Source organism: Hemitrygon akajei, chromosome 28 (assembly GCF_048418815.1).
Source record: "Hemitrygon akajei chromosome 28, sHemAka1.3, whole genome shotgun sequence".
Classification (NCBI taxonomy): domain Eukaryota; kingdom Metazoa; phylum Chordata; class Chondrichthyes; order Myliobatiformes; family Dasyatidae; genus Hemitrygon; species Hemitrygon akajei.
Window position 1 is genome coordinate 231,437 of NC_133151.1, and position 22,772 is coordinate 254,208.

The following is a 22,772-nucleotide window of genomic DNA, read 5'->3' on the forward strand; positions in this document are numbered from 1 at the left end:
GTGACAAATATCCTAGTGGGAAGATTTGCTAATGCTGCATGGAGTGGGGGGGCGGGATTTAGTGTTTAAACTGGAGCTGCAGGAGGATGAGAACCAGAATGCCAGAACAGATATTGAAGAGTGTGTGCAGACAGATGTTGTTAAGACTTCAGACAAAGTCAGAAATCAAAAGGTTGATCATAATGCAACTAATGTCCTGAGCTACATATATTTCAATGCCAGAATTATCATAGATCAGGCAGATGAGATCAGGCAATAGATCAACACTGGAATAATGATATTGTAACCATTTGTGAGACTTGGTTGCAGAAGGGACAGGACTGGCAGCTCATTATTCTGGGATTCTGTTGCTTTAGACATGACAGAGTAGGAGAGATTAAAGGGTGAGGAGAGGTTTTACTAGATAGGGACAATGTCATGGCAGTACTCAGTCAGGACAGACTGGAGAACTCGTCCAATGAGATTTTATGGGTGGAACTGAGGAATAAGAAAGGTATCATCAAGTTAAAAGGGCTAAATTACATACCACCCAGTAGTCCTCAGGATTCAGAGGAACAAATTTGTAGAGATATTGCATGAAACATCATTTGTTATAGTAGGTAATTTTAACCTTCCACATATTGACTGGGGATCCCATACTGTAAAAAGACTAGATGGGATAGAGTTTGTCAAACATGTTCAGAGAGTTTGCTTCATCAGTAAGTAAAAGTCCCAATGAGAGAATGAGAAAATATACAAGATGTTGCTGGGACTGGAGGACCTGAGTTATAAAGAAAGATTGAATAGGTGAGGACTTTATTCCTTGGAATGTACAAGATTAAGGGGAGATCTGATAGAGGGATCCAAAATCATGATGGGTATAGATAGAGTAAATGCAAGCAGACTTTTTCCACTGGGGTTGTGGGACTATAATTAGAGGTCATGGGTTAATGAAGAAAGGTAAAAACTACAGGGGGGAACATAAGGGCAAATTTCTTTATACACAGCCATACGAGCTGCTACTGCTGGGATGTGTGTAAGATCGATTTCAACATTTAAGAGAAGTTTGGATAGTTATTTGGATATGTAAGGGAGAGCTTTGATCCGGTGCAGGTCAATGGGAGTAGGCAGTTTAAATAGGTTGACACAGACTAGGTAGGCCACAGGGCCTGTTTCTATGCTGTACTTTTCTATGACTCCAACAGTACAACACAGTATGGGCCCTTTGGCATGACAATACAATACAGAACGGGCCTTTTGGCACATTGATATAACACAGTACAGGCCCTTTGGTGCAACAGTACTACGCAGTATGGGCCCTTGGGCACCACAGCACAACACAACACACTAGGGGACCAATGACAAAATAGTACAAGACAGTAGGGCCCTTGGGCACAACACAACAACACAGTACGGGCCCTTTGGTAGAACAGTACAACACAATATGGGCCCTTTGACGCAACAGTACAACACAGAATTCAATCTTAGTGGTCGTCTTTGACTTCGAAGGACGAACAACAACAACAACAACAACAACACAGAATGGGCCCTTTGGCACATGATGTTGTGCTGATCTTTGGAAACATACTCCATTATCAATCTAACTCCCGCCTCCTTCACAGCTAATAACCCTCTTTTTTCTTACATCCATGTGCTGATCTAAAGGTCTCTGAAATGTACCTATGTCACTCACAGGGCATCCCAGGCACATATCTCTCTGTACAAAACAATATATACAGTTTTTACCATCAATGTAACTATTGAGTTTTCAGTGTTTTCATCTAGCTCATTCTTCATTGCACCCAAGCCTACTTGATCTCTTCATTTTCTGTCTCTGTACTCCTCTGATTCTTTTGCCATTTAGATAGTTTTTTGCAGCACAATATTGTGGAACATCCACACTCCTGGTATACAACTTTCTCAGTTAACCTTACAAAAAAATCTTTGAACCAACAGTGATGATTTTTTTTTTCATACCGCCTTAGTCAATTTATATATCTGTGCATGGACTTTCCTAAATTGTTATCTGGGCTCAGGAGCTGAATTATAGGAACTGTATCGCTTTTTATTACTGTGACCTTTGGACTGATGGTTGATAACATCATAAAAATCTGGAAAGAATTTTGTAACCTTTCATTTTGCTTTGTATTTTAAAGTTGGTGTTGTTTTCTCTTTTTTCAGAATAATATGCCATTACTTAGTTCAGTCATGCTCACAACTGTTTGGAAGTTTTACGTAAAATCATGCAACTGATTTTAGTATGCTATAAAACTTGGGAAATTAACTTTCTTAACTTTGCAGCCTTCTGGGTCTGTAAGGAAGACAAGTAGCTTGTTCTCTGCATATATTGTGCAGTGGCCCAGTGGCTTTGAACGTATTTTTCAAGGGATGAATGGTTTTTGGATTTCAAAGTTCAAAGTAAATTTATTATTAAAATATACGTAGGCACGTGACATAGCGTGCCAAAGGTTTAAAAAGGAGGGGAATTTTTCAATGGTCTTTTAAATCAAAGCAAGAGGCAGAGAGTGAAGAAGTAAAGGCATCTTGGAGAGAAGCCTTTTTTTTAACTGATCAGGAAAAAGAGTCTAGACTGTGCAGGTGCATGACGTAGTGCGCCAAAGGTTTAAAAAGAAGACCGCCATATACAGTGGCCATCATTGGAGTGGACTGAGTCAAAGTGGGACAGCTTTGGCTCAACAGGTTTCGGCGTGAACAGGCAGAGGTGAGGGTAGGTTCCGGTAAGTTTTGTTTTGTTCGTTTAGAATAGAGAGAATGCCAGGCAGAATGTTGGAATGCTCCTCTTGCAGGATGTGGGAAGTCAGGGAGACCTCTGGTCTCCCTGACAACGACACCTGAAAGAAGTGCATCCAGCTGCAGCTCCTAACAAACCGCGATAAGGAACTGGAGCAGGAGCTGGATGACCTCCGGATCATTGGGGAGAATGAGAAGTTTATATAGTAGCTACAGGGAGGCAGTTACGCCAAAGGAGCAGGGCACAGGTAATTGGGTTACCATCAGGCGAGGGAAGGGGAAAGGGCAGGCAGAGCAGGGCTCCCCTGTGACCATTCCCCTCAACAACAAGTATACCAATTTGGATACTGTTGGGGGGGATGACTGACCTGGGACAAGCTGCGGAAGCTGGATCTCTGGCACTGTCTGATTCTGCAGTGCAGAAGGGAGGGGGGAAGAAGAGGAGAGCGGTAGTGATAGGGGACTCGATAGTTAGAGGTACAGACAGGAGGTTCTGTGGTCACAACAGATGGTTTGTTGCCTCCCGGGTGCCAGGGTCAGGGATGTCTCTGATCGCGTGCACAGCATTCTGAAATGGGAGGGTGAACAGCCAGATGTCGTGGTACGCATCGGTACCAATGACGTAGGAAGAAAGAGTGAGGAGGTCCTGAAGAGTGAGTACAGAGAGCTTGGTAGGAAGTTAAAAAGCAGGACCTTGAGGGTGGTAATCTCCGGATTGCTACCTGTGCCACGTGCCAGTGAGGGTAAGAATAGAATGCTCTGGAGGATGAACATGTGGCTGAGGAACTGGTGTAGGGGGCAGGGTTTCAGATTTCAGGATCATTGAGACCTCTTCTGGGGCAGGTGGGATCTGTACAAAAGAGACAGGTTACACCTGAACTACAGGGAGACCAATATCCTTTCAGGGAGGTTTGTTAGTGCTATTGGGGGGGGGGGGGGTTTAAACTAGATTTGCAGGGGGATGGGAACCAGAGTGACAGAGTAGATAGTGGAGCGGGGGTGAAAATAAATGATATTAAAGTTTCATGCAAAGTCACAAATAGAAGGGTTGTGTGTGGTGGTAATAATCTTCTAAGGTGTGTCTATTTTCAATGCGAGGAGTATTGTGGGGAACGCTGACGAGCTGAGGGCGTGGATTGACACATGGAATTATGACATTGTAGCCATTAATGAAACCTGGCTACAGGAGGGTCAGAACTGGCAGCTTAATGTTCCAGGGTTCCGATATTTCAGACGTGATAGAGGCAGAGGAATGAAAGGTTGGGGGGGTGGGGTGGTGGTAGGTATTGCTAGTCAGGGAAAATGTTACAGATATGCTCAGGCAGGACAGATTAGAGGGCTTGTCTACCAAGGCCATATGGGTGGAGCTGAGAAGCACATTAATGGGGTTGTATTATAGACCACCCAATAGTCAGCGAGAATTGGAGGAGCAAATCTGCAGAGAGATAGCAGACAACTGCAGGAAACATAAAGTTGTGATAGTAGGGGATTTTAATTTTCCACATATTGATTGGGACTCCCATACTGTTAAAGGTCTAGATGGGTTAGAGTTTGTAAAATGTGTTCAGGAAAGTTTTCTAAATCAATATATAGAGGTACCAACTAGAGAGGATACAATATTAGGTCTTCTATTAGGAAACGAGTTAGGACAGGTGATGGAAGTATATGTAGGGGAACACTTTGGTTCCAGTGATCTTAACACCATTAGTTTCAACTTGATCATGGATAAAGATAGATCTGGTCATCAAGTTGAGGTTCTAAACTGGAAAAAGGCTAAATTTGAAGAAATGAGAAAGGATCTAAAAAGTGTGGATTGGGACAGGTTCTCTGTCAAGAATGTTATTGGTAAGTGGGAGGCCTTCAAAGGAGAAATTTTGAGAGTGCAGAGTTTGTATGTTCCTGTCAGGATTAAAGGCAGAGTGAATAAGAATAAGGAACCTTGATTCTCTGGGGATATTGGAACTCTGATAAAGAAGAAGAGAGAGATGTATGACATGTATAGGAAACAGGGAGCAAATAAGGTGCTTGAGTATAAAAAGTGCAAAAAAATACTTAAGAAAGAAATCAGGAGGGCTAAAAGTAAACATGAGGTAGCTTTGGCAGTCAAGATGAAGGAAAATCCAAAGAGCTTCTACAGGTATATTAAGAGTAAAAGGATAGTAAAGGATAAACTTGGTCTTCTTGAAGATCAAGGTGGTCGGCTATGTATGGAACCAAAAGAAATTGGGGAGATCTTAAATGGGTTTTTTGTGTCTCTCTTTACCAAGGAAACTGGCATGGAGTCAATGGAAATGAGGCAAACAAGTAGTGAGGTCATAGAACCTATACAGATTGAAGAAGAGGAGGTGCTTGCTATCTTGAGGCAAATCAGAGTAGATAAATCCCCAGGACCTGATAGGGTATTCCCTCAGACCTTGAAGGAGATTAGTGTTGAAATTGCAGGGGCCCTGGCAGATATATTTAAAATGTCGGTATCTACGGTTGAGGTGTCGGAGGATTGGAGGATAGCTCATATTGTTCCATTGTTTAAAAAAGGCACAAAAAGTAATCCGGGAAATTATAGGCCGGTAAGTTTGATATCGGTAGTAGGTAAATTATTTGAAGGAGTAGTAAGAGATAGGATCTACAAGTATTTAGATAGACAGGGACTTATTAGGGAGAGTCCACACGGCTTTGTGCATGGTAGGTCATGTCTACCAAATCTATTAGAGTTTTTCAAGACGGTTACCAGGAAAGTGGATGAAGGGAAGACAGTGGATGTTGTCTACATGGACTTCAGTAAGGCCTTTGACAAGGTCCCGCATGGGAGGTTAGTTAGGAAGAGTCATTCGCTAGGTATACATGGTGAGGTACTAAAATGGATTAGACATTGGCTCAGTGGGAGAAGTCAGAGAGTGGTAGTGGAGGATTGCTTCTCTGAGTGGAGGACTGGGGCTAGTGGTGTGCCACAGGGATCAGTGCTGGGTCAGTTGTTATTTGTCATCCATATCAATGATCTGGATGATAATGTAAATTGGATCAGCAAATTTGCTGATGATACAAAGATTGAAGGTGTAGTGGACAGTGCAGAAGGTTTTCAAAGCTTGCGGAGGGATCTGAACCAGCTGGAAAAATGGCTGAAAAATGGCAGATGGAATTTAATACAGACAAGTGTGAGGTATTGCACTTTGGAAGGACAAACCAAGGTAGAACATACAAGGTAAATGGTAGGACACTGAGGAGTTCAGTAGAACAGAGGGATCTAGGAATACAAATACAAAATTCCCTAGAAGTGGTGTCACAGGTGGATAGGGTAGTAAAGAGAGCTTTTGGTACATTGGCCTTTATAAATCAAAGTATTGAGTATAAGAGTTGGAATGTTATGGTGAGGTTGTATAAGGCATTGGTGAGGCCGAATTTGGAATATTGTGTGCTGTTTTGGTCATCGAATTACAGGAAGGATATTAATAATGTTGAAAGAGTGCAGAGAAGATTTACAAGGATGTTGCCGGGACTTGAGAAACTGAGTTACAGAGAAAGGTTAGGACTTTATTCCCTGGAGCGTAGAAGAATGAGGGGAGACTTGATAGAGGTATATAAAATTATGATGGGCTTTTTCCACTGAGGCTAGGGGAGAAACAAAACCAGAGGACATGGGTTAAGGGTGAAGGGGAAAATGTTTAAAGGGAACATTAGGTGGGGCTTCTTCACACAGAGAGTGGTGGGAATGTGGAATGAGCTGCCAGATGAAATTGTAAATGTGGGCTCACTTTTAACATTTAAGAAAAACTTGGACAGGTACATTGATGAGAGGTGTATGGAGGGATATGGTCCAGGTGCAGGTCAGTGGGACGAGGCAGAAAAATGGTTCGGCACAGCCAAGAAGGGCCAAAAGGCCTGTTTCTGTGCTGTAATGTTCTATGGTTCTATCAGATATATAGAGTAAAAGAGAGATGACAGTGGATTACAATTGCTGGAAAATGACACTGGAGAGAGAGTAATAAGGGAAAAATAAATGGCAGACATAGTCAGTATTTTGCATCAGTCTTCACTGTGGAAGACACCAACTGTATGCCACAAATTAAAGAGTGTTAGGAGGCAGAGATGAATATTTTAAAGAGAAGGTGCTTGGGAAAATGGAAGGTCTGAAGTTAAGTAAGTTACTTTGACCAGATGGACTACACCCAAGGGTTCTGAAAGAGGTATTTGAAGAGAATGTAGAGGTATTACTAATGATCTTTCAAGAATCACTAGATTCTGGAATGGTTCTGGAGGACTGGAAAATTGCAAATGTCACTCCACTCTTTAAGGGTGAGGGAGGCAAAAGACAGGAAATTATAGGTCAGTTAGTCTGACTTCAGTAGTTTGTAAAATGTTGGAGTCCATTATTAAGACTATAGGATCATGAGACTAAGGAGAAGAACTGGATCCATTGAGCCTTGTCCACCATTCCATCATGGCTGATTTATTATCCCTCTCAAACCTATTCTCCTACCTTCCTTCCATAATCTTTGATGCCCTGATTAATCAAGAACGTATCAAACTGCTGTTTAAATGCATCCAGTGACTTGGTCTCTAAAGCCATTGTGGCAATGAATTCCTCAGATTCACCACCCTCTGGCTAAAGAAATTCCTCTTCATCTAAATGAATTCCCTCTATTCTGACACTCACCGAGGAAACATATTCTCTACATACACTCTATCTTGGCCTATCTATTAATGAGGTTTCTGGATACTTGGAGGCACATGATAAAATAGGCCAACGTCAACATTGTTTTCTAAAGGGGAAATCTTCCCTGACAAATCTGTTGGAATTATTTGAGGAAATAACAGGCAGTATAGATAAAGGAGAGTCAGCAGATATTACTTAGAAACATAGAAAACCTACAGCACACCGCAGGCCCTTCGGCCCACAAAGTTGTGCCGAACATGTCCCTACCTCAGAAATTACTAGGCTTCCCTATAGCCCTCTATTTTACTAAGCTCCATGTACCTATCTAAAATCCTGTTAAAAGTCCCTATCGTATCCACGTCCACCACCATCGCCGGCAGCCCATTCCATGCACTTACCACTCTGTGTAAAAAATTTACCCCTGATAGCTCCTCTGAACCTACTTCCAAGCACCTTAAAACTGTGCCCTCTTGTGCTAGCCATTTCATCCCTGAGAAAAAGCCTCTGACTATCCACATGATCAATGCCTCTCATCATCCTATACACCTCTGTCAGGTCACCTCTCATCCTCTGTCGCTCCAAGGAAAAAAGGCCCAGTTCACTCAGCCTATTCTTATAAGGCATGCTCCCCAATCCAGGCAACATCCTTGCAAATCTCCTCTGATATGGTTTCAATATCCTTCCTATAGTGAGGCGACCAAAACTGAGCACAGTACTCCAAGTGGGGTGTGACCAGGGTCCTGTATAGCTGCAACATTACCTCTCGGCTCCTAAATTCAATTCCACAGTTGATGAAGGCCAATACACCATACGCCTTCGTCAACCTGCGCAGTTGCTTTGAGCTTCCTGTGGACTCGGACCCCAAGATCCCTCTGATCCTCCGCACTGCCAAGAGTCTTACTATTAATACTATATTCTGCCATCATATTTGACCTACCAAAATGAACCACTTCACACTTATCTGGGTTGAACTCCATCTGCCACTTCTCACCGCAGTTTTGCATCATATCATTGTCCCACTGTAACCTCTAACAGCCCTCCACACAATCCACAACTCCTCCAACCTTTGTGTCATTAGCAAATTTACTAACTCATCCCTCCACTTCCTCATCCAGGTCATTTATAAAAATCATGAAGAGTAAGGGTCCCAGAACAGATCTCTGAGGCACTCCACTGGTGACTGAACTCCATGCAGAATATGACCCGTCCACAACCACTCTTTGCCTTCTGTGGGGAAGCCATTTCTGGATCCACAAAGCAATGTCCGCTTGGATCCCATGCCTCCTTACTTTCTCAATAAGCCTTACATGGAGTATCTGTCAAATGCCTTGCTGAAATCCATGTACACTAAATCTACTGCTCTTCCTTCATCAATGTGTTTAGTCACATCCTCAAAAAATTCAATCAGGCTCGTAAGGCATGACCTGCCTTTGACAAAGCCATGCTGATTATTCCTATTCATATTATGACTCTCCAAATGTTCATAAATCCTGCCTCTCAGTATCTTCTCCATCAACTTACCAACCACTGAGTTAAGACTCACTGGCGTATAATTTCCTGGTTATCTCTACTCCCTTTCTTGAATAATGGAACAACATCCACAATCCTCCAATCCTCCTGAACCTCTCCCGTCCCCATTGATGATGCAAAGATCATTGCCAGAGGCTCAGCAATCTCCTCCCTTGCTTCCCACAGTAGCCTGGGGTACATCTCGTCTGGTCCTGGTTGCTTATCCAACTTGTTGCTTTCCAAAAGCTCCAGCACATCCTTTCTTAATATCTACATGCTCAAGCTTTTTGGTCCGCTGTAAGTCATCACTACAATCACCAAGATTCTTTTCCATAGTGAATACTGAAGCAAAGTACTCATTAAGTACCTCTGCTATCTCCTCCGGTTCCATACACACTTTTCCACTGTCACACTTGATTGCTCCTATTCCCTCATGTCTTATCCTCTTGCTGTTAACATACTTGTGGAATACCTTGGGGTTTTCCTTAATCGTGTCCACCAAGGCCTTCTAATGGCCCTTTCTGGCTCTCCTAATTTCTTTCCTAAACACTTTCCTAACTTGTCTGTTCCTATCCCTCTCCAATGTTATGGTAAAGGGGATAGAGTTGTGATCACTATCTCCAAAATGCTCTCCCACTGAGTGATCTGACACCTGACCAGGTTCATTTCCCAATACCAAATCAAGTATAGCCTCTCCTCTTGTAGGGTTATCTACATATTGTGTCAAGAAACCTTCTTGAACACACCTAACAAACTCCACCCCATCTGAACCCCTTGCTCTCGGGACATTCCAATCGATATTTGGGAAATTAAAATCTTCCACTACAACAACCGTGTTACTATTACACCTTTCCAGAATCTGTCTTCTTGTCTGTTCCTCGATGACCCTGTTACTATTAGGTGTTCTGTAAAAAGCACCCAGTAGGGTTATTAACCCCTTCCTCTTCCTAACTTCCACCCACAGAGACAATGTAGACAATCCCTCCATGTCTTCCTCCTCTTCTGCAGCCATAACACTATCTCTAATCAACAGTGGCACGCCCTCACCTCTTTTGTCTCCTCCCTGTCCTTTCTGAAACATCTAAAGCCTGGTACTCCAAGTAACCATTCATGCTCTGAGCCATCCAAGTCTCTATAATGGCCACAACATCATAGTTCCAAGTACAGATCCACGCTCTAAGCTCATCTGCTTTGTTCATAATACTCCTTGCCTTAAAATAAACACATTTCAAACCATCGGTTTGTGTGCGTCCCTTCTCAACCACCTACCTATCCTCCTCCTCACACTGTCTCCAAGCTTCCTCTGTGAGCTAACCTCCTCTTCCACCATCTCTTCAGTTTGGTTCCCACCCCCACACCAGCACTCCTAGTTTAATTTCTCTCCAATAACCTTAGCAAACCTGCCCGCCAGGATATTGTAGCCTTTTTCTACAGGTCACTCCTCCCCCAAAAGAGGTCCCAATGATCCAGAAATCTGAATGCCTGCCCCCTGCTCCAATCCCTCAGTCACGCATTTATCCTCCACCTCATTCTATTCCTGTACTCACTGTCATGTGGCACAGGCAGTAATCCTGAGATGACTGCCTTTGTGGTCCTGCTTCTCAACTTCCTTCCTAACTCCTGTAGTCTGTTTTCAGGACCTCTTCCCTTTTCCTGCCTATGTTGTTGGTACCAATGTGTACCATGACCTCTAGCTGTTCTCTTCCCACTTCAGGATATCTTGGATGTGATCTGAAACATTCCGGACCCTGGCACCTTGGAGGCAAACTACCATCTGAGTTTCTTCCCTGCATCCACAGATTCGCCTCTCTGACCCAATAACTATAGAATCCCCTATCACTACTGCCTTCCTCTTTCTTTCCCTACCCTTCTGAGCCACAGGGCCAGACTCTGTGCTAGAAGGGTAGGGAAACTATTGCTTCCCCCAGCTAGGCCATCCCCCCCCCCCCAACAGTACTCAAACAGGAGTACTTATTGTCAAGGGGTACAGCCACTGGGGTGCCCTCTAACCTCTGACTTCTGCCCTTCCCTCTCCTGACTGTTACCCACTTACCTGTCTCCCGAGGCCCCAGTGTGACTACCTGCCTATAGCTCCTTTCTATCACCTCCTCACTCTCCCTGATCAGACGATGGTTATCGAGCTGCATCTTCAGTTCCCTAACGTAGCCCCTTAGGAGCGGAAGCTCAACGCACCTGGTGCAGATGTGGCTATCTGGGAGGCTGGGAGTCTCCTGGAATTCCCACATCTGACGCCAAGACAGAACACCGGCCACACACAAGTACTTCCTGTCTGTATTCCACACAGGCAACCTACCTCACCTCGACCCGTTATCACCTAAGCCCCGTTGAGCCAAGGCCTTCCTACTCTGTCTCCCTCTGCTCCATCGCTCGCTCCTCTAGTGCCCGCTCTATAAGGCTGTCTCCTTTTAAACTGTTCTCACTGGCTGACATCCATGTGGTTGCGCAGTTGTACCCTGATCAAACAGCTGAAGAAATAAACAAGAATGGGCATAGAAGTGACAGATAGAATATAGTGTAGGGATATGTGTGGCCATACACTTTGATAGGAGGAATAAAGGCGTCGACTATTTTCTAAGTGTGGAGAAAATTCAGAAATCAGAAGTACAAAGGGACTTGGGAGTCCTTGTGCAGGATTTGCTGAAAGTTAAGACCATAAGACATAGGAGCAGAATTAGGCTATTTAGCCCTTCGAGTCTGCTCCACCTTTCAATCATGGCTGATCGTTTTCTCCCCTCCTCAGCCCCACTCCCCAGCCTTCTCCGTAACCTTTGATGCCATGTCCAATCAAGAACCTATCAATTTCTGCCTTAACTGCTGTTGCGATACGCGTCCGGCAACAATGAATATAGAATTAAGTCAGGTTTTATAAACAAATAAACAATTTATTAAACTCTGCTCAACAAAAGATTGAAAAGTAAACAAATGACTAACAACTGGGAGTTAACTGCTATACAGCAACTCTGGAACAGTTCTTAAAGTGGTAACTATGAAAGTCCGCGTGATTTATACAGTCAATTAAGAGAGATTTCCTGAAGTAATGAATTCCTCAACAACGTGACGTTACTGCTGATTCCAGACGAAATATGCCTTGTCCGAAGGATTCATGATGAAGGAAATAAAACGGTTTAAAGGAACTGACCTTTTTTCTTGGCGAATAACACTGCACAACCCTTTCTGCTCTTACAGGCAGGGGTTATCTCAGATGCAGGTCACTATTTCCTGAACGAAGATTCATTAAGGTCAATCCTGTATTAAACCACCAAACTTTACTCGATCCTTCGGGTTCCCGTACTTCGTTAAAGTCTTCCGTCTCCAATACTTAGACTTTAAAATTAAATCAAAGATACATCAACAAAACTGGTAGCAATTGGCAAAACTGCCAGCACAACGATTCTGTACCTTACAGTAGGAAGTAAAACTGCACTTTAAAATGAAACTGCGTCATGAGACAAATATGCAGCATAAAGGAGTAACTGACGAATTAAACAATGACTCGACACAAAAAACTCCTGTGTCACAACAGGCTTTCCTGTTTTATACCTGTTGGAACCTGTCATCACGTGACCTCACACTGGCGGGAAATTACATCACCCCACCATCACAAGACCATTACATCATGCTCACCAGATACTCAATTACATCATGGTCATAAGACAGTCACAAGATAATTCCCTCCCTCTCCCTTCCCCCATCCCACTTTCACTCTGTCTCCTCTTCCAGCTGCCTATCACCTCTCTCATGATTCTGCCTTCTTCTACTACCCATAGACCTTTCCCCTTAGATTCCTCCTTCACCTCTCCTGCCTATCCCCTCCCCCACCCCTTGATCTTTCCTCTGATTGTTTTTTCACCTGGCACATTCCACCCTCCCCCCACGTTCTTTATAGGGCCCCTGCCCCCTCCTTCTTCAGTCCTGACGAAGGGTCTCGGCCAGAAACGTTGACTGCTTATTTCAATGGATGCTGCCCGACCTGCTGAGTTCATCCAGCTTTTTTGTACGTCTTGAGGCTTCACCAGTGCTGTGTAAAGCCTCAGCATCACTTGCAGGTTGAGTTGAGAATGTGTTCAACACAACAGGCAGCTTGTGGACTTGTTAACACACTGGCTAATGTACCGTAGATGTCGGATTATAAGCCACTACTTTTTTCCCACATTTTGAACAGCTTTGAACTCTGCGGCCTTTACTACGGTGTGGCTAATACATGATTTTTTTTCATGCCGCCAAAAACATTTTGCCTCGTAACAGTAGACCAATAAAATTGATGAGTAGTTCACAGAGGTCCAATGAAATTGTACGATAAATCAAGCGCACTTTCACGATTAAATTATTGTAAATCAGTCATTTGTACTCACCCTCATCAACATGGAAAACACTCGAAGAAAAGCATTGTGCTGCCTTTATGGCAGTTATTTAGTTTATAATATTTTCGCTTAGTAATTCATTTGTTAGTATTTTCTAAGTTAGAAGTGTTTTAACTATATTTGTTTTCTGTACTACATCGCGGGATGCTATGACGTCACACCCGGTTTCGCCGCGTCTTGTGGGAAAAATGCCGTTTGCGATAAACGGGAAGGAGGGGGGCGAGCGGCATTACGTGAGCGGCATTGGATCTGAGCGAACGCTGCTTTTAAGTTAAAGGCGATCAATAACTTTTCCTGGTAGGCTGCAGTATATATATTTTTTACCAGTCGTTAGGAGATATTGGAATGTTGTTCAGTAAAAAAGTATACGCAACGTATATTTAAAAGTAGCCGCGTTACAGGCACGGTTCGAAAAAAAGCATTTGCAATATGTATTTGTTTATGTTACCATATGGATTTAATTAAAAGTTAAAAAATCCTCACGTGTAATATCTTTCTGTGTAAATATCTCATATTACAACGTGGGACACCTGCGGCCGAAAATCCGGTGCGGCCTAAAATCCGGTGCGGCCTGTACAAGTACAAAATTGATTTTATTTCTAAAATTAGAGCCAGCGGCTTTTAATCAGGTGCGCTCTGTAGTGCGAAATCTACGGATATTTACTCACCAATAACAAACATCAGTATGAAAAGCACATTGAGTAGTTTAATTATCAGCATTGCCCTGATTTACCTACTTACACCGAACTCAGAAGCGTACTTAGCTAAAAATGCTTGCATGCTAATTACAAAATTGCTAGTGAATTACTCTTTAATGACACCAACAAGTGCATATCCCCACAAATACCTTTCAGAAGGTCTTTGGCAAAATGCCACACATGGGGGTGCTAAACATGGTATCACAGGAAAAATACAAGCAAGGATAGAAGATTGGTTGACTGGCAGGAGGCAAAGAGTGGGAATAAAGGGAGCCTTGTCTGGTTGGCTGCCGGTGACCAGAGGCGTTTCACTGGATTTGGTGTAGGGACCAATTCTTTTCACATTAAATGTCAATGATTTGAATGATGGAATTGATGGATTTGTGACCAATACTGCAGATGATATGAAGATAGGGATGGGAACACAAAGCAGGGATGCTGCAGAAATACTCTTGGGGAGGCTTTAAACTAATTTGGCAAGGGGGTGAGAACTGGAGCGAAGGGACTCAGGATAGAACAGGATGGTAAAACAGCAAACAGCGTGCAGACAGACTGTCAGGAAGGGGTAGGCAGATGAGAGGACAAAATTGCAGCCAGCAGGGTATCAGTGCATTAGGGATGCAAAATCAAAAAGGGCAGCAGAAACAGTACTCAAAGTGTTATATCTCAATGCACGTAGTATAAGAACTAAGTTGGATAATCTTATTGTGCTATTACAGATTGTCAGGTATGATGTTGTGGCCATCACTGAATAGTGGCTGAAGGATGGTTCACAAGTGTGATTCCAGGAATGCAAAGGTTATCATATAAGGAATGCTTGATGGCTCTGGGCCTGTACACACTGGAATTTAGAAGAATGAGGAGGGATCTCATTGAAACATTTTGAATGTTGAAAGGCCTAGATGCGGAAAGGATGTTTCCCATGGTGGAGGAGTCTACGACAAGAGGGCACAGCCTCAAGATAGAGGGGTGTCCATTTGAAACAGCGATACAGAGAAATTTCTTTATCCAGAGGATGCTGAATTTGTGGGATTTATTACCACACACAGCTGTGGAGGCCAGGTCATGGGTGTATTTAAGGCAGAGCTTGACAGGTGCTTGATTTGATTGGACATGGCATCAAAGGTTATGGAGAAAAGGCTGGGGTGTAGGCTGAGGAGGGGAGAAAAGTATCAGCCATGATTGATTGGCAGTGCAGACTCAATGGGCCAAATGGCCTAATTCTGCAGCTGTGTCTTATGGTCTTATATCGGTCATGATGGAGTGGTGGTTCAGACTAGATGGGCTGAATGGCCTAATTCTACTCCTATATTTTATGGAGTTACAATTCATGTAATGAATTTGGCAAGTAGGTTAAAGGAGAAATCTAAAACCTTTGATAAGTATATTATAAAGAAGGTGTAACTAAAATATCCCCCACAGAAACCAGACAGGCAATCTGTGTGGAGGCAGGGGATAAGAGCTAGAATATAAATTAGTACTTCATATTGGTAGTCAAAGTGGGATCTAGTGATATTCAGGAGCACAGCTCTATCAGGAAGGAGGAAGTTCTGGAAATATTGTAGCATATTAGCATAGATAAATCCACAGGGCTTGACCGAAGCTATCCCAGGATGCTACAGGAAACAAGGGAAGAGACTGCTGGTCTCTAACAGAGATATCTGCACCTTTGTCAGCCTCAGGTGAAGTATTAGAAGACTGGAGGACAGCTGATATTGACTCTTTGCTCAGTAAGGGCGGTAAGAAAGCGCCAAGAAACTATAGGCCGATGATCTTTACTTCAGTGGTAGGGAAGTTTTTGGAAAAGATTCTGAGGGACAAGGTTTATGTTCAGGGACTGATCAGGAGTCAGCATGGTTATGTGCAGAGAGGGTCATGTCTCACAAGTCTGGTTGAGCCTTTGGAGGAGGTGATTAAGATATTGAAAAGGCAGAATGGTGAGACCTGGTTTATGAGGGTTGATTGATAAGTTCGTGGCCTAGGGTAGAATGAGTCAATTTTAGAAAACCTAGCACATTTATTTTTCACCCTCCCCTAGTGTTGCCACCATGTCCTCGTGGCCCTCCTTGGGGGATAAGCCCTTTTCTTAGATAAGCATCTTTTCTTAGATGCGGAGCCCAAAACTCTTCACAATACTCAGTGTGAGGCCTCACCAGTGCCTTATAAATCCTCAGCATCACAGCCCTGCATTTATATTCTAGACCTCTTGAAATGAATGCTAACATTGCATTTGCCTTCCTCCCCACCTACTCAACCTGCAGGTTAATCTTTAGGGTGTTCTGCACAAGGAATCCCAAGTCCCTTTGCATCTCAGATTTTTGGATTTTCTCCCTGTTTAGAAAATAGTCTGCTCATTTATTTCTACTACCAAAGTGCATGACCATGCCTTTTCCAACATTATATTTCATTTGCCACTTTCTTGCCCATTCTCCTAATTGTTTTAAGTCCTTCTGCAGTCTACCTATTTCTGCACTATTCTTCCTATCATCTGCAAACTTGGCAACAAAGCCATCTATACCATCATCTAAATCACTGATATAAGCATAAAAAGAAGCGGTCCCAACACTGACACCTGCGGAACATCTCTAGTCACTGGCAGCCAAACAGATAAGAATCCTTTCATTCCCACTTGCTGCCTCCTACCAATCAGCCGATGCTCTAACCATGCCAGTAACTTTCCTGTAATACCATGACCTCTTAACTTGGTAAGCAGCCTCATGTGTGGCACCTTGTCAAAGACCCAGTTAGTCCCAGCACAAAAGTCCAAATATACAACATCCACTACATCCCCTTTATCTATCCTACTTGTAATCTCCTCAAAGAATTCCAACAGGTTTGTCAAGCAAGGTTTTCCCTTGAGGAAACCATGCTGACTTAGTCCTGTCTTGTCCTGTGTTACCAAGTACTTCATAACCTCATCCTTAACAATTGACTGTAACATCTTCCCAACCACTGAGGTGTGGCTAAATGGTCTATAATTTCCTTTCTGCTGCCTTCCTCCTTTCTTAAAGAGTGGAGTAACATTTGCAGTTCTGCAGACCTCTGGTGCCATGCCAGACTCCAATGATTTCTGAAAGATCATTACTAATGCCTCCATAATCCCTACCACTAGCACCTTCAGAACCCTAGGGTGCAGTTCATCTGTTTCGAGTGACTTATGTACCCTTGGGTCTTTCAGCTTTTTGAGCACCTTCTCCCTTGTAACAGTAACTGCACTCACTTCTCTTCCTTCACACACTACTACAGGGGTGTCAAACACATTTTAGATCATGGGCCAGATTGGGCAAGATGCGACTTCATGCGGGCTGGATCAGTTGTGCACGCACGAACGCACGCGCGTGTGCTCCCACAGCCTTTGTTGCCTTCGTTTTTTTCAACCTGCTCTCATGTGTCTCAGTCTCTGCTATAACTACAAAGTGTTTCATTTTACGTATTTTGTTTCTTATGAAGAAGATTGCCTAGCAAGCATTATTTTTATGATTGGTATTAACTTACAGTCGTAGGCTACAAGAAAGTTGTGATCAGAGAGAGAAAAAACGAAGCTATTTTGGCTAAGATTGTTTTGGGAGCAAACCCTTTCCATTAACAAACCATTTGAAATCGAACATTAGCAGACACAAATGTAGACATAACAAAACAAATTGTAAATGTAGGCTACACAACTGCTCCTAATTTTTATCAACCTGCTTCCAGTAATCAAACTCAGACAATGAACACAGTTAGCCTCCAATTTTTATTGAAGTGATCACATTTACAATAATAGAATAGTCAGAAAATAAATAAATCACAATATTATGACTCTCAATATTTCATAATGCATTTTGCTTACATGTCGCAGTGCATCAAACAGTGTCACTCATTTTTCACTTGCTGCTTCCAGACACCTGATATCTCTTGGCTTTAACCAGCCTGTCAACATCAGGGACCAGTTTCTGGGCAATTGTGATTTTCATAATGTCATTTAGATGTCTGTGTGTCAGCTGCGAGCGCAGTTTGGATTTGTTAATGTTCAATATGGAGAATGCCTGCTCACAGAGGTATGTTGTCCCGAACATGCAAAGGAACTTTGAGGCAAAGTCTGTTATCATCGGTCCCAGGTATTGATAGAATGAGTCCAGTCCCACAGTCTCAAATTTATATTTCAAAGCCGAATTACACTGAATTTCAATTAGTTCCATTTGGAGTTCCTTCGGCACATCTGATGCTGCGTCGACAGCAAACAGCGAGCAAAATAGTGAGAATTCCTTCTCGAGCTGAGTGAAGACTTGGAAACGATTCTGAAACTCACTTTTCAGCCGTGATATTTTGTCCTTATGCCTGTCCATGTTGTCATTATTCCCATGACTGACATGCAGACTGCAAAGAGGGGAAATGAGCTGGGTTGCTCTGGGATAGTTGCATCTCCCACAGGCCTAATTTAATTTGAAAGGCATGAATGTTGTTGTAGTATTCTGTAACAAGTTTGTTGCGGCCTTACATGTTAACATGAAGCACATTTAGGTGCTCTGTTATGTCCACCAAAAATGTAAGATCGTGAAGCCAGTCTGGGTCATCCAGCTCTGCCACTGGCTTCCCTTTCTCCTTCATGAATAGTCCAATTTCCACACGTAATTGAAAAAAAACATTTGAACACAACCCCTCTGCTCAACCAGTGGACTCCAGTGTGGTAGGGTAGGCCATGTCCAATATTACTTTTGGACAAACGAGTATCAAATTGCCGATGGTTGAGTCCCTTGGCTCTGTAATAAAATTAACCATTTTGATTACTCCATCCATGACATTGTCCATTTTCAGGCTCTCGCTACATAACGCCTCTTGGTGTATAATACAATGAAAATTCCAGAATTCCTGCTCTGGATTCTCTGTCTGAACTTTCTCTCTGAGTTTCGCAACAACACCTGCCTTTTTCCCGACCATGGATGGTGTGCCATCTGTTGCCACACTGACAGCGTGACTCCAGTCAACCTCCAGTCTGTCCAAGACCTTGATGAGGCTGGAGAAAACATCGTTCACTGTTGTGGTGTTTATCATGGGCACCATCTCCACAGGAGTCATCAGCATGGCTTTGTAAAGGGCAGGTCGTGCCTTACGAGCCTGATTGAATTTTTTGAGGATGTGACTAAACACATTGATGAAGGAAGAGCAGTTGATGCATGTATATGGATTTCAGTGAGGCATTTGATAAGGTACCCCATGCAAGGCTTATTGAGAAAGTAAGGAAGCATGGGATCCAAGGGGACATTGCTTTGTGGATCCAGAACTGGCTTGCCCACAGAAGGCAAAGAGTGGTTGTAGATGGGTCATATTCTGTATGGAGATCAGTCACCAGTGGAGTGCCTGAGGGATCTGTTCTGGGACCCTTACTCTTCATGATTTTTATACATGACCTGGATGAGGAAGTGGAGGGATGGGTTAGTAAGTTTGCTGATGACACAAAGGTTGGAGGTGTTGTGGATAGTGTGGAGGGCTGTCAGAGGTTACAGCAGGACATTGATAGGATGCAAAACTGGGCTGATAAGTGCCAGGTGGAGTTCAACCCAGATAAGTGTGAAGTGGTTCATTTTGGTAGGTCAAATATGATGGCAGAATATAATATTAATGGTAAGACTCTTGGCAGTGTGGAGGATCAGAGGGATCTTGAGGTCCGAGTCCATAGGATGCTCAAAGCTGCTGCACAGATTGATTCTGTGGTTAAGAAGGCGAATGGTGTATTGGCCTTCATCAATCATGGAATTGAATTTAGGAGCCGAGAGGTAATATTGCAGCTATATAGGACCAGATGTGGCCCGTGTGCTGGTAGTTTGACACCCCTGCACTACAACATCTGGCATGCTGTTAGTGTCTTCCACAGTGAAGACTGATGCAAAATACTCATTTAGTTAATCGGCCATCTCCTTGTCCCCTGTTATTATTTCTCTGGCCTCATTTTATATGCTTTTTTAATTAAACAAAATACATTTTATTCAAAAATAAAATTATATACAATAAACCATTTAATGACTTTCAATCCCTTACAACTGTTTCCATTACTGTCTTTACATTTTCATACTTTTTGCCACCCACGTGGCACTGTTATTTCATATTTACAATCCCTTGTTGAGGGGTATACACCCCAACCCCCTACCCCTCAACTCCCGTGGGAAAAGAACCCTAGACTGTGGTCCTTCCCCACCGGGCCCTTGCGGTGGCTGCACCGAGTTTGAGTGCATCCCTCAGCACGTACTCCTGCAGCTGAGAATGTGCCAGTCGGCAGCATTCCCCCACGGACATCTCCATGTGCTGGTAGACCGTCACGTTTCGGGCCGACCAAAGAGCGTCTTTCACTGAGTTGATGATCTGCCAGCAGCACCGGATGTTGGTCTTGGTGTGCGTCCCTGGGAACAGCCCGCAGATCAGAGAGTCCTCTGTCACACAGCTGCTGGGGATGAACCTCGACACTGTCCCTTCCATCCTCCTCCACACCTTCTCGGCAAACCCACAGTGTGCAAAGAGGTGGGTCACTGACTGCTCCTCACTGCAGTCCTCCCGTGTGCAGAGAGGTGTGGAGACGATGTTCCACACAGGAGGGATCGGACTGGGAGAGCCCCTCTCACTGCCAGCCAGGCGAGGTCTTGGTGCCTGTTGGTGAGGTCTGGCAATGAGGCATTTTGCCAGATGAACTGGACGGTCTGCTCAGGAACCACCCCACTGTGTCCATCACATCCTCCTCCTGCAGTGTCTGCAGGACCTTACGTGCTGACCACTGCCTGATGGCCCTGTGGTCAAAGGTGTTGACCTGAAAGAACTTCTCTACGAAGGACAGGTATGGTGGCAATGACCAGCTGACAGGGGTGTTGCGCAGTAAAGGGGCCAGACCCATCCTTTGTAGCCAGGGTGACAGGTAGAACCTGGGCACATAGTGATTCTTTGTGCCCATGTATCTGCAAGTGAGGATATTGCGGATCCAAGTGCACAAGAAGATCTTGAGGGCAAGGAGTAGTGTGAAAGATGCCTGTAAATTTGCTGTTGTTTTGTTTCAGGGCTGTCAGGCTGTCTGTATCAGTTTAAAGGCTAAACTATTTTTAATGTTATCTGAACAGTTTCATATTTTATCAACCTGTTTAAAATATTGCTGTTGTTTTTAATATTGCTCTGGGCATATACAGTTGTCAATGCAAATTGTAATATCTCCTCTGTTTGAAGGAGAATAACCCCACTTAACTCTGGAATCACTTCAACTGATCTCTTCTGGAGCCTCTCCAAATCTTTTATGTCTCTCTGAAGTATGATACTCAGATCTGTGCCTAGTGTTACAGCTGTAGCTGACCCAGAATTCAACAGGACTCACTTGCTCTTTTTAGAAATAATAACAAATGCTGATGTCTCTTTTTTTCATAAACCCGAGGAAAACATGTAACTTTCTAACTACTGTTAGCCTGTTTGAAACTTTCAGTGAGCATTGCGCATTTGCCTAGATCTCTCCATTCCTGCATCCCATTTCAAACTGCCCTTTTTTTTACATCATCTCCTCATTCTCCTGACATAATGCAGTTAAAGAGTTGTGAATTTCAGATTTGCTGATACCGTGTTACTTGGTTTTGGGACTCCCTGCTGAGTCTACAGGAACATGTGCAATCATAGGTTCATCTGTGCGCTATTGTTTGTTGGAAAATGACATTTCTGGAGCTAGCTCAGTTGCTGAGTTTGTACAAAGCCCCTAAGCAGTGTAAAGATTTCTTCCATGTTCCAGTCTGTGGACTGGCCTTGATTCTGAATTAGAAGCCAACAGGGTTAAGGTCTGTGGTGTTCTACTTTGGCAAAAAGCAACGCCCATGCCTTGGCTTAACCCTGCCCACAGGGCTCTGACCTGCTCCTTTCTCCAGTTTCCTGTCTGCAAAATACACCTATGCCATGGCACTCCATTAACTGCTGGTCCAGCTCTAGGCACTAGAGGGCGCAAAACTTCCAAAGCAGGGGAACAGAAGCCTGTAATTGATCAGTGACAAAATCAGAAAGCAGGTTTTCACATATTAGGAAGAGAATTTTCAAACTCTCCTTACTGTAAATAGTCACAGAGCAATACCACATGGATGCAGGTATTGCACAGTGCTCACCCAGCTGGTCCCAGCACAACCAGTCCATGGCAACCACAAGTGCTCACTCAGCTAGTCAAGATAAAATGCTATTTTGTTACAGGAAAGGTACTAGCATATATAGTGGAATGGCTGACAGTGAGGGGGGGAGGGAGGGTGGGAGGGAGAGATAGATATAGAGTTCTAGTTCTAGTTCTAAATCTGTTGGGAGCAAAGGATGTTGGGAATGTTGAGGTGGAGGACCACAGGAGGGGAGTTGTGGGACAGGTGGTAGAGAAGTAGTGCCGGGGCAGGCAGAGGGTAGAGACACACCAATCACTGAGCCACCAGGCAAGGTCATTTGATCCCAAACAATTGGATTTCTAGACATTACAGAATGCCTCTCTGGTGCTTCCCGCTCCCTACCATCTGCCTTTCTCTTTTCCCCACCATGAATCCTCTCTCCCTGTCCCCTTCCCACTCTCAGTCCAGAATAGAGACCCAATACAGATTCAGGTTTATCATCACTCACATATGTCATGGAATTTGTTTTTTTTTTGCGGCAGCAGTACAATGCAATACATACATGTTCATTGTCCATTGAGAAATCTGGTGACAAATGGGAAGAAGCTGTTCCTAAAATGCTGAATGTGCATCTTTAAGCTCCTGTACTTTCTCACTGATGGTGGTATGTCCTGGATGGTGAGGGTCCTTAATGATGGATGCTGGCTTTTTAAGTCATCGCCTTTTG

The 22,772-nt window shown here is 43.6% G+C and overlaps 1 protein-coding gene across 6 annotated transcripts in view; it reads left to right on the forward strand.

The window, feature by feature from the left end:
* Positions 1-22,772, forward strand: part of LOC140717613 (uncharacterized) — a 344,930-nt gene that overhangs the window by 230,084 nt on the left and 92,074 nt on the right. The gene's annotated exons all lie outside the window — the stretch shown is intronic.